Genomic DNA, 13,946 nt, shown 5'->3' on the forward strand with positions numbered 1-13,946 from the left:
AAACGATCCCCTGACAGCTTTTTCGGTGGAAACAGATGGGTTTTTATCATGGGAAACAGAATTCGCCCTCAACGTCTGAACAACTTTTTTTGAAAAAATCCCTAAGCCGCGCGGTCACAATTTCAGCAAAAATCTGACGTTTTGCCATTCACTCAGAAATGGTGGAAACTGTTGCAAACGATCCGCTGAAAGCTTTTTTGGTGGAAACGGATGGGTTTTTATCATGGGAAGCTGAATTAGCCCTCGACGTCTGAACAACGTTTTTTGAAAAAATCCCTAAGCCGCGCGGTCACACTTTCAGCAAAAATCTGACGTTCTGCAATTCACTCAGAAATGGTACCAAACTGTTGCGAAAGATCCCCTGAAAGCTTTTTGGGTGGAAACAGATGGGTTTGTATCATGGGAAGCAGAATTAGCCCTCAACGTCTGAACAACTTTTTTTGAAAAAATCCCTAAGCCGCGCGGTCACAATTTCAGCAAAAATCGGACGTTCTGCAATTCACTCAAAAATGTTCCCAAACTGTTGCAATCAATCCCCTGAAAGCTTTTTCGGTGGAAACAGATGGGATTGTATCATGGGAAGCAGAATTAGCCCTCGACGTCTGAACAACTTTTTTTGAAAAAATCTCTAAGCCGCGCGGACACAATTTCAGCAAACATCTGACGTTCTGCAATTCACTCAAAAATGTTCCCAAACTGTTGCAAACGATCCCCTGAAAGCTTTTTCGGTGGAAACAGATGGGTTTTTATCATGGGAAACAGATTTAGCTCTTGACGTCTGAACAACTTTTTTTGAAAAAATCCCTAAGCCGCGCAGTCACAATTTCAGTAAAAATCTGACGTTCTGCAATTCACTCAAAAATGGAGCCAAACTGTTGCAAACGATCCCCTGAAAGCTTTTTCGGTGGAAACAGATGGGTTTTTATCATGGGAAACAGAATTAGCCCTCGACGTCTGAACAATTTTTTTAAAAAAAATCCCTCACCCGCGCAGTGACAATTTGAGCAAAAATCTGACGTTCTGCCATTCACTCAAAAATGGAGCCAAACTGTTGCAAACGATCCCCTGAAAGCTTTTTCGGTGGAAACGGATGGGTATGTATCATGGGAAACAGAATTGGCCCTCGACGTCTGAACAACTTTTTTTGAAAAAATCCCTAAGCCGCGCGGACACAATTTCAGCAAAAATCTGACGTTCTTCAATTCACTCAAAAATGGAGCCAAACTGTTGCAAACGATCCCCTGAAAGCTTTTTCGGTGGAAACAGATGGGTTTTTATCATGGGAAACAGATTTAGCCCTCGACGTCTGAACAACTTTTTTTGAAAAAATCCCTAAGCCGCGCAGTCACAATTTCAGCAAAAATCTGACGTTCTGCAATTCACTCAAAAATGGAGCCAAACTGTTGCAAACGATCCCCTGAAAGCTTTTTCGGTGGAAACAGATGGGTTTTTATCATGGGAAACAGAATTAGCCCTCGACGTCTGAATAATTTTTTTTAAAAAAATCCCTCACCCGCGCAGTGACAATTTGAGGAAAAATCTGACGTTCTGCCATTCACTCAAAAATGGAGCCAAACTGTTGCAAACGATCCCCTGAAAGCTTTTTTGGTGGAAACGGATGGGTATGTATCATGGGAAACAGAATTGGCCCTCGACGTCTGAACAACTTTTTTTGAAAAAATCCCTCACCCGCGCGGTCACAATTTCAGCAAAAATCTGACTTTCTGAAATTCACTCAGAAATGGTGCCAAACTGTTGCAAACGATCCCCTGAAAGCTTTTTCGGTGGAAACAGATGGGTTTTTATCATGGGAAACAGAATTAGCCCTCGACGTCTAAACAACTTTTTTGAAAAAATCCCTAAGCCGCGCGGTCACAATTTCAGCAAAAATCTGACGTTCTGCAATTCAGTCAAAAATGGTGCCAAACTATTGCAAACGATCCCCTGAAAGCTTTTTCGGTGGAAACAGATGGGTTTTTATCATGGGAAACAGAATTAGCCCTTGACGTCTGAACAACTTTTTTTGAAAAAAATCCCTAAGCCGCGCGGTCACAATTTCAGCAAAAATCTGACGTTCTGCAATTCACTCAGAAATGGTGCCAAACTGTTGCAAACGATCCCCTGAAAGCTTTTTTGGTGGAAACAGATGGGTTTGTATCATGGGAAACAGAATTAGCCCTCGACGTCTGAACAACTTTTTTTGAAAAAATCCCTAAGCCACGCGGTCACAATTTCAGCAAAAAACAATATTCTGCAATTCTCTCAAAGATGGTGCCAAACTGTTGCAAACGATCCCCTGAAAGCTTTTTCGGTGGAAACAGATGGGTTTGTATCATGGGAAACAGAATTAGCCCTCGACGTCTGAACAACTTTTTTTGAAAAAATCCCTAAGCCGCGCGGTCACAATTTCAGCAAAAATCTAACGTTCTGCAATTCACTCAAAGATGGTGCCAAACTGTTGCAAACGATCGAGTGGCAGCATTTTCGGTGGAAACAGATGGGTTTTTATCATGGGAAACAGAATTAGCCCTCGACGTCTGAACAACTTTTTTTGAAAAACTCCCTAAGCCGTGCAGTCACAATTTGAGCAAAAATCTGACGTTCTGCAATTCACTCAGAAATGGTGCCAAACTGTTTCAAACGATCCCCTGAAAGCTTTTTCGGTGGAAACAGATGGGTTTGTATCATGGAAGCAGAATTAGCCCTCGACGTCTGAACATCTGGAGCCTGCATGCTTTCCTAATGGCTGGCAGAGCTTGCATTGCAAAAATGTCACCAGAAATTGCTCAAACAATGGACTCCAGTGCATCCAGTCAGGTAACAAGTATATTGGATTTAGTTCCCCTTTTCAGATTCATCCAAGGTTACCATTGGAAAAACTGTGGGCTACCAGTTGGTTGGGGTGTATATCATGTGGATGATGCCCCCCCAAAAAAATCAAGGGACATGCAGCTTCAAATCCACATTAGACTTCCATGTGAATGAGACCCAGATATCTAGAACTACAATTTCAACAGCTGCAGTTAGTAAAAATGAAATGTTAGACAGATCTGCAATGGTTTTAAAATGAATTTCAAATACAAGACTCAAATTTGGAAAGTGAAACTCTGAAATTTATTAGCATTAATGAACACGTAACCCAGCCATTCAAATTTGAGGGGCTGAGAATTAATTACAGTGAGGGCTGTTAAGTTTGGTCATCAAAATTTGTTTTACAACCATAATTCAGATATTCTGAAAGTCAAAGGAGTTTGAACATTGTCCCCTCCAACATTTCTCCTATGAAAATAGGGACGTCCCATTCCATAATGATAATTTTACTATTTATACCCCACACATCTTACTGGGTTGCCCCAGCTACTCTGAGTGGCTTCCAACTTATATAAAAACACAATAAAACATTGAACATTTTAAAAAACCTTCCCTATTGCCTTCAGACGGCTTGGGGTCGGATAACTCTATACCTTCCAGCATTTTTCCAATGAAAATAGGGACATCCTAAGGAAAAGTGGGACATTCTGGGATCAAATCAGAAACCGAGACGGCTTCTCTAAATCAGAGATGTCCTTGATTTAGGAACACTGATTTAGGAAAATAGGAACACTTGGAGGGTCTGGAACATGTTGAATATAAACAATGTTCACAAACACTTTCCTTAAAGATTTGCCACGGCTGACACTCTGATTTGAGCTCCAAAGATAGGAAGTTGTTATTAAAGCATAAACACAACTGAGTATGTCTACAAGAACTGCTTTCGATGTTCTCAACATTTTTAAATGGGTGTGTGAGTTAATTAGGTGAGTGTTGCTGTTGGAAAAGCAGCTGAACCCGAGACGCTCCTGCGGTAAACCAGGAACTATTTATTAATTGCTAAATTTTCTGGAAGGAGCTGGTGCAGAAATTTAGATTGATGCAATGCAATATAAATAACGAGCATCCTAGATGGTTTTTCTGGTTGTACATTTGAGCCTATTTTCTGTGTCCCTGAAATTAAGGTGCCCAAAGTAGCCTATGTGTAAGCTAAATTCAAGTCCTACGAAACTGCCTGAACTTAGCAGTGCTGATCTGAGGCCTGTGCTCTCATCCTGACAAATATTGGAAAATGGATTAGAAGACCACCCTGTTCTTACTGTGGCCACACAGAATAAAGCACCATCATGTTGTACTTTGCATAATGAGTCTAGAATAACTACCAGCCAAGGGTTCTAGGCTCACAGCAATTAAATGAAATGGATAAATAAACTAGAACCCCTACTTTACCTATAAGCAGTGCTATTTTTTCCAGAAAAAGAGGTGCCGGAACTGAGTTCCTGTGAGTTCCCCCTGGGCAAGACACATCCTGGAAAAGAACAACAGCATTTGCAACTTTACCACATGGATGTTGCTTTCACAACAATATTTTACCAGAAGAATATTGAAGGATCATATGACTCAGCCTTTGCCCATGTCTGTTAAGTGCTGGTTTTGTAACAGATCCATGATTAATTCTTGAAACATAGGTGTGAAGGGGCATAGCTGGTTTCCATAACTCCTTACTAACACAAAGGTACAAAATATGCCAGGAATATTGGTGCCAGCAACTTTTACTGTAGGAGATCTACACAGCTCCATGCTTCTCCCTGACAATCCTCTGAAACCCACCAACACAGGTGAGAGATTCCCGGGGCTACTATTGTGAAATAAACAGAAGAGATTGTGCAATATGTGGGCACTGCAACTAGACTGAAGACGCTTGACACACCAGAGCAGGATGCAACAGGAAGGTGCCTGTGACTGATCTGGTGATATTTCTCTCCTTAATAACACACTGTTACCGTAGGTTTATTTTTGTTTAAGAGAAATCATTGTCGTTTCATGGCAACCAGCCTTGGGAAGTAACATAACACAAGATGGCCTGATAAAAATATATTTTGGCACCACCCAGGTCAGTTAAATACCCTAAAAATAAAGGTGTTAGCATAATATGCTGACATTTCTGTATGATTCTAAAATACAGATGTCATTCTTTTTAATGCTACAAATGTAAAAGAAATAAATTAGTATATGGCTGCTGTGGGCAACCTTTGGCACTCCAGATCTTGGTGAATGCAATTTTAATCAAACTTATTCACATTCTTCACCGTAATATTATGCAATTCTCCGATTTCTCTGTATTGCGGAGTAAGCAGAGCATTTAAACCTAAGATCCACCCATCAGAGCTTTCATGAAACTTAGGCTACATTCACACTATGCATGTCAAGCACTAATGTACTACTTTAAACATTTACTGTATGGCTTCTCTGAAAGATTCCTAGGAGCTGTAGTTTGTTAAGCATGCTAGAAGACCCCTATTCCCCTCCCAGAGCTATGATTCTCAGGGTGGTTTAACAATCTTTCTTCACAAGGAACTCTGGGAATTAGAGCTCTGGGAGGGAAATATGGGTTTTTGAGCAACTCTCAGCACCCTTAAACTACAGATCCCAAAATTCTTTGGGGGAAGTCATGTTGTTCTGGCTTCTGGAATAGCTGTGCAGCCTGCATTCGCTCCATAAGACGCACACACATTTCCCCTTACTTTTTAGGAGGAAAAAAGTGAGTCTTATAGAGCAAAAAATACGGTAATTCGTTCTGCGAGTTTTTTCGTCTTGTGAATTTTTCGTCTTGCGAAGCACGGTTTCCCATAGGAAATGCATTGACGGTTTCCCATAGGAATGCATTGACGGTTTTAAGAAAAAGGCGCAAGACGTTTTCGTCTTGCGAAGCAAGCCCATAGGGAAATTTGTCTTGCGAAGCAACTCAAAAAACAAAAAACTCTTTTGTCTTGCGAGTTTTTCGTCTTGCGAGGCATTCGTCTTGCGAGGTACCACTGTACTTAAAATCATTGTGGTTTCATTCCAAGAAAGCAGTATGGGTCACCTACATGCGAAACGGTTTATTCTCCAAAATAGAAATTCACACCTCTCTCTTCTTTTAAGTCAGCTAACACACCCCTCCCTTTGCTAGACGGAAATTAAAGTCATCTGGTTGGTTGGTTGCTTAGCTTATAGGATGGCTGCCACCTGCTGCCAATGGCTTTACATTGCAACAGTACAGTCCTGTGCAAGCTGGTTCCTGCTGTGAGGAGGAGGTCCGTAACACTGCAGCCATTCCGCTTTTCTGCCTACTCAAACAGTCATTCAGGAAAAAAATAGAAATAAAAAGGCAAAATGCCACAGACAGGAACACACCTGCTCCCTCACTGGTTATTCCAGTACAAATATCCCTGCATAGTTTGTTGGTCTCATTGGTGACCCAAATGTAGGAATACAGGATTCAGTCAGTCTCAATAATGCTTACACATCGACTTCAGGGTTTCCGAACCCCTCAGGAAGGTCTTTCCCAGCCCTCCCTGGAAACAGGGCCGGCCCACTCATGAGGCAAGGTGAGGCAACCGCCTCAGGCGGCAGGATCCACAGGGGCAGCTGGTCCAGCCTCCAAGGAATGCAGTGGCAGTGATAGCCGCAGTTGGAGTCTGGATTTCCATCTCCATCACCTCTACAGTGGCCTTTCGGGAAATAGAGGGCGCTGGTCTTCTCCCACCCCAGGAAATGGCTGGCCCCAGAGGTCTTCTAGGCACTGCACCCACCCAGTGTGAGGGTCATTCCCTCCACACCCTGTGAGGGACTTTGATTCCCACCTCACCTGTTGGGTAAGGTGTTTTTTACCCACCTCCATTCCCAATGTAGATCTTCACTCACTCCTTCCTGGTGGGAGAGGGCGCCATTTTGTGGTTTACCTCAGGAGCCATAATGTCTTGGGCTGGCCCTGCCTGGAGATGCTCAGGATTAAACCTGATTAAACGCAGCGGGTCTGCCACTAAGGTGTGGCCCTTCCGAAGGAGTTAACCAGAAAAGTGGCGCTGAGGAAACTTCACAGAGTTTTAAGTCAGGAAGGGAATGGGGAGAGAAGATTACTAGAACGACTGGTGGCCAAAAGACATGGGGGCCCATTGGCAGTGGCTTGCAAAGCAATGACTGAGGAGAATGATCCTGCAATTTCTGGCTTTCAAAACTGCATCTGTTCAATGGATTGTTGAGGAAAGGCTGTGCTAATGTCAAGCTCTCTCTAGATAATGTCAGGAATAAGGGCCATCTGCTTAAGTCTAGCACGTCATGTGCATGTTCAGTAGCAGCAAAGTTCTTGGCACCTAACTAAGCCAAACGTGGATTCCACGCTGCCTGAAGCGTGAGGAGAGGTAAGTGTTGGTAGCACTCCTTTCAGAAATGATACAATGAAAGCTTTTTATTTCATTTGTCTAGAACATTCTAAAACATTCAGGGTGGCTTTCAATAAAACAAAGGAAGTTGAAATATTAAAATCAATAGAACTTTATAGCGTTACAGGGTACCTCGGGTTACATATGCTTCAGGTTACATACGCTTCAGGTTACAGACTCCGCTAACCCAGAAATAGCGCTTCAGGTTAAGAACTTTGCTTCAGGATGAGAACAGAAATCGGGCTCCGGCGGCGCGGCGGCAGCAGGAGGCCCCATTAGCTAAAGTGGCGTTTCAGGTTAAGAACAGTTTCAGGTTAAGAACGGACCTCCGGAACGAATTAAGTACTTAACCCGAGGTACCACTGTATTAGTAAGTGAGGAGCAGGCAGAAAATAATTAAGGCTCAAACAAAACACAGAGCCTAGGACTTGCTGATCAGAAGGTCGGTGGTTCGAATCCCCGTGACGGGGTGAGCTCCCGTTGTTCAGTCCCTGCTCCTGCCAACCTAGCAGTTCAAAAGCACATCAAAGTGCAAGTAGATAATTAGGTACCGCTCCGGCGGGAAGGTAAACGGCGTTTCCGTGCGCTACTCTGGTCCGCCAGAAGTGGTTTAGTTATGTTGGCCAAATGACCTGGAAGCTGTACGCTGGCTCCCTTGGCCAATTAAGCAAAGATGAGCGCCACAACCCCAGAGTCGGCCACAACTGGACCTAATGGTCAGGGGTCCCTTTACCTTTACTCCTGTCTTGATAAAGGTGTTGCAGGCACCAGCACAAAATGGCTACCAATGGCGGCATAAAAAGAGGTGGTGGTACTCCGTATCATTGAGTACCATCACTGGAGCCCAAAGCAGCATATAATATAGATATGGTTCCCTGGTGGTCTCTCATCCAGGCACCTAAATTTTGAATGGAATGAGACCGGTCCATGTTGCATCTCAAGGAGTATGTTGGGAAACATTCATTGATGTCTCTCAGGATTTCCATTTGTCCTGCTGCTTCCCCCCACGGAAAACTCATCTTTACTGCTGAATTGGAGCAAATGGCAACTGGGTTTTCAGCAGACTGATGTTTGCGCTGAAGAGAGGGGCTTTACCAGGGCAAATGGTGGGGCAAATGGAAAACTGCTTGGACCTGTGATTTCTAGGCATAAGACAAGTGTGGACGAGTCCTTAGAGAATGTTTAAATTTCATCTTAAATGCAAAACTCAAACAAGCGATATACGTTTTTACTACCTTTGCATCCCAAATAGGGTTCCCTCTCCGCCCACTGAAGTGCTTGCAAAGAGATTGAGGTCACTGTAATGAATGGGTAGAGTTTTTCAAGTATATATTTTATATCCATCTACTGACCGAGTAGCTGTAAGCATCTCCAGCATTTTAGCTAAAGTACTCTACAGCACACACCCTACTTCCTGACAATGACATCAGGTAACCCTGAGCAAGTCTGACATTCTTTTGCTGGAAGTGAATCTGTGCACTTACGGACGCTGAATTCCGCCTCTAACCGTGGTGATACTTAGTTCTGGGTGGGAAAGACCAAAAGTGTTTGGGTCGATAGTTCCAACACGCACACTATTTATAAGAACTATTATTTGATTCATTTGGCTTCAACTCACAGAATCTCATTATGAGAGACTCTGTCATGCTCAAGCTTTCATTCAGCCAGCCAAACACTTGCAAGCCATCATGCAAATGGCTGGATGAGCAAGGAACAGTACCTAGAGAATAATGCGGTGGTGGAATTGGGCCAGCCCTAGTGGGGCTGTTTAAAATCACAACATCATTTTAGCAAATTCAAACTTGTTTAAAATCTTTTTTTGTTAATCAAAATCTGCCACCTTTCTTTGTTTCTAACAGTCAAGCCTCATTTGTCTCTCTCTTCACCTTCCTCTCAGTTAACCATTCCTTTTCCCCTACTTACAGGTTTATTTGCATTCTCATTCTCAATTCCCCATTTTTAATTTAATTTAATTTAATTTAATTTAATTTATTAATTATTATTATTATTATTATTATTATTATTATTATTAGAATTTATATACCTCCCTATACCCGGGGATCTCAGGGTGGTTCACAGAATCAAATCAACATATAAAACCACAAAATACATAATAAAAATAAAAACAACCACCTAATAAACAATCTAATAGCCAAAAAAAAAACATTTTAAAAGGGCATAGGATGTAAATCGGATCAACCAAAGGCCCCGTTAAAAAGGAATGTTTTTGCCTGGAGCCTAAAGGTGCATCATGAAGGCGCCAGACGAACTTCCCTGGGGAGAGCATTCCACAGACGGGGAGCCACTACAGAGAAGGCCCCGTTCTCGTGTTGCCACCCTCCAGATCTCTCGAGGAGGAGGCACATGAAGAAGGGCCTCAGAAGATGATCTCAGGGTCCGGGTAGGTTCATATGAAAAGAGGCGGTTCTTGAGGTATTGCGGTCCTGAGCCATTTAAGGCTTTATAGGTCCAAACCAAGGGACACGGGTGGCGCTGTGGGTAAAACCTCAGCGGCTAGGACTTGCCGATCGCATGGTCTGCGGTTCAAATCCCCGCGGGGGGGTGAGCTCCCGTCGTTCGGTCCCAGCTCCTGCCCACCTAGCAGTTTGAAAGCACCCTTAAGTGCAAGTAGATAAATAGGTACCACTTTATAGTGGGAAGGTAAACGGTGTTTCCGTGTGCTGCTCTGGTGCCGGTTCGCCAGAGCAGGTTTGTCACGCTGGCCACGTGACCTGGAAGTGTCTGCGGACAGCGCTGGCTCCCGGCCTCTGGAGTGAGATGAACGCACAACCCTAGAGTCTGTCAAGACTGGCCCGTACGGGCAGGGGTACCTTTACCTTTACCTTTTAGGTCCAAACCAGCACTTTGAATTGGTAGCCAGCGCAGGTGGGCCAGGATCAGTGTAATATGCTCAACCCTTCCTCTTTCTGTGCCCATATTCATATTTTTCTGCGATACTTCATAATTTTCTCCTCACCCTACACATCTCTCTGCCACTACGGTTGAGGGAGGAATTTGATTCAGCTCTCGTTGGAAGGCAAACTACCCAGTTACCACTGCCTGAAATAGCATCAGAACCAAAACACAGCAATCCTTCTCTGAATTTTGCAATGCAATTCTCCAACCAAACAATAAGGAATCTTATTAGGGGAAGCTGCATAAAAGTGAATATATTAGTTGAAAAGCAACATAGAAAAATGCATTCCACAATGGGAACATGCTTGCAAAAAAAAAAAAATAATAATTGTGTGAAAATTGCTTGCAACCCCCCCCCCCAAACTTTAATTGCACAATTTGCCAGGATGTGATTGAGTTCCACCCCAAAAATAGCAACAGACTGGTAGCGCTCTCAGATGCAGGCAAATCACACAGCTGCCTGGAAAAACTGGTGTCAACTCTGTCATACACTTCTGAATCCAGAAAGGGGAGAATCAGTGCAAATGTGGTGAAGCTGGCATGATCCTACGTGCATTTTTTTTATACAAATAACCACGTGTGCAACCATGTCTGCAATCAGTTTTATGTTGTGAAGGCCAGGCCTGACTTACACTGGGGAAGAAAACTTTCTCCTTAGCTGAAGTTTCTACCTCTTCTCAAGCTATCCCACTGCACTTTGGTATATGTCTGCAACTGCACCACTGAAACACTTTCCATTTCCTCCATCTACTGGTTATTAGATAGCAGGGCTGGCTCTGGTGAGTTGTGAGGTTGGGCATTTGCTAAGATCCCAAGTCCAAGAAAGGGCCTCCAGTCCCAAAGGCACTTTTGCACAGAACACCAAGGTCAGAAGAAGCAGGAGAGAAATCTCTGGCTGATTCCACACAAGCTGTCTCTTCCAAAAGTGACATTCATTCATTGACTCAGTGATCGGAAACTCCAGACGATATTGTTGCCGAAATATTGCCTCCTCATCTTAAAAGCCTGGTATGCTGTTGCTTTTTCTCACTGTCAGCGCAATTGCAATGACTACCTTTATGGCTTGGATAGATGGAGCCCAAAGGAGGAGCTATCAGTGAAACGGTTGGTGGGCCCCATCTTTCTCCATTGTTTGCCTCCTGTTCCCTGGTTGTAGCAGCTGCCCCCCCCAATCAATAAAAATACATAGCTAACTGAGGTTCTCCCCCCACAAGAGGCCTGTTTCCCCTAACAACTGTAAAACCTTTAAAATATGCCTGCTCCAGTGAATTCTAAAGTATCCCACTTTAACATCTCTTTCGAAAATTTCCCACTTTTCTTAGCACAGAAAAAGGCCACAAATTAATAATAATAATAATAATAATAATAATAATAATAATAATAATTTATACCCCACCCATCTGGCTGGGTTTCCCCAGCCACTCTGGGCGACTTCCAACAAAACACTAAAATACAATAACCTATTAAACATTAAAAGCTTCCCTAAACAGGGCTGCCTTTAGATGTCTTCTAAAAGTTTGGTAGTTACATACTTGGTAAGTTATAAAATGGTTTACTTACAAACTCTCCGAAGGTCAGGGTCATGTGCCTTTCCATACGGCAGTCAGAAAAAGTTGCACAGGCATAGCTTGGTTGCAAAATGGTAAAAGTTCCTAAACTAAGTTCATATTGGTATATGAAACTAAGTTCATATTGGTATATGAAAACATTAGTTTCAGACTTAATTCTTGTCTTTGGCAAAAGAGGATAGTTAAATTCATGTGGCGGGAGGGAGCAGTTCAAAGCTCCTCACACACCAAAGTTCCCATGTAAATTGAGAAACCAAAGGCTTGGTTACTTATTTCTTCCAAGCTGAGAGGAAATGGCATAGGCTAAGCCTTGGCAGGATACCTTACTCTATGGCATTGACCCCTTCATGCATTAATTAGACTCAAAAAAGCAGGTTATATGAGGCTGATTTAACCTATAGTAGGCGGGAACGCCGGCTCCCTCGGCCAGTAAAGCGAGATGAGCGCCGCAACCCCAGAGTCATCCGCGACTGGACCTAACGGTCAGGGGTCCCTTTACCTTTAGCCAGTATGGGTGTATAAACCTCTTTCTGTGTGTAAATTTTATCAATTTCTTAAGGAGACTGTCTGAGGAAAACATTCCATAGTTTTCAGTGAAATTTCCTTCCACTTGACGTGCTTAGGATCACAGCTTAAAAGTTCCTTTGATTCACATAATTGCTCCTGGGTCTCAGCAAAGAATTTACTCAGCTAAATGGTATGAATTAAAAGGCACACGTTGAATGGGTAATTATGCAGATCTTACAGCTTTATATTTTAAATTACAAAAACAGATACATCCAAAGCAGCATGTTTTTGTTGCAAAAATAGCAAATCTTTCCTTTTTAAAATGATAGAAAATAGCTATTAAGTAAAAATGATTAACTCATCTTGTTATTTGCTGTAGCATTTTGACACACCGCCTAACAAAATTATGGAAAATTTAATTTCTTCGTTCATGCATTTAACAACACAGTAATTTGGGCTTTTCTGAGATACAGTGAAAATCTCATCTAATATCAATAATTATTTAAATGTGTTGCTTAGTGCCCAAAGTGTAATCTTATGTAAATAGTCCTTCTGTTTATTTGAACACCCTGCTATCATGGCATTTTAGCTGACTACCAGGCAAGCTGGATAAATCTGTTAGTACTAGAATCAAATGAAAATGACTTAATGAATTCAAACCATTGTTACTTTGTTCTTATAGTTGACATTATTCCCTGCTCTTCAAAACACAATATTCTCCCATCAAGGTTCATGACAACTGAAACAATATTAAACCATATCAAACATAAGCAACATAATCACAATTATAGTAACAGCAGTAAGAATATCTCAGGTCACTATAAAAGGTAAATTGTAAAGGACCCCCAGATGGTTAAGTCCAGTCAAAGACGACTATGGGGTTGTGGCGCTCATTCGCTTTCCGGCTAAGGGAGCCAGCATTTGTCCACAGACAGCTTTCCAGGTTGTGGCCAGCATGACTAAAACACTTCCGTTGCAACAGAACACCATGACAGAAACCAGAGTGCATGGAAACGCCATTTACCTTCCCACCGCAGCGGTACCTATTTATCTACTTGCACTGGCATGCTTTCGAACTGCTAGGTTGGCAGGAGCTGGGACAGAGCAACAGGAGCTCACCCCGTCATGGGGATTTAAACCGCTGGCCTTCTGATCAGCAAGCCCAAGAGGCTCAGTGGTTTAGACCACAGCGCCCCCTGCGCCCAGTGACACAGGTCACTGTATCACAAGCCAATTTAAGAAGAAAAACAGGGGCTACTGTCTGTTCCCTTCAATAGGAACCCAGGAAGGCACCTTATATTGAGAGAGTCCCCTGGTTTATCTAGCCCAGTAATGTCTCCACTGACTGGCAGATCTCTCTAGGATTTCAGATAGGAAGCCCTTCCAGCTCTACCTAGAGATGCCAGGGATCAAACTTGGGACCTTCTGCATGCAAAACAGATTGTGATGGCCTGGGAATCAGATTCAGAGGCTGGACCTGAGGAATCCCAGCCTGCACAGGAGTCCCCGCCTCCAGGGCCGGCTGAGCCGGGGCTGGATCATGAGCCTGAAGGGCCCTCATCTGTGCCAGATCCTCAGGAGCAGGCACCAGCTGAATCCGCTCTGGCTCCTGAGGTGATGGAGGACCCATTGCCTGCAGGTGCTCCACGCTCAGCCCCGTCAGGGGAAGCTGAGGTTGCCTCTGGGTCCGGTAACCCTCCAGCCTCTTCTGAGCTACAGA

The sequence above is a fragment of the Podarcis tiliguerta genome, assembly GCF_965153285.1.
Source record: "Podarcis tiliguerta genome assembly, chromosome: 4".
NCBI lineage: Eukaryota > Metazoa > Chordata > Lepidosauria > Squamata > Lacertidae > Podarcis > Podarcis tiliguerta.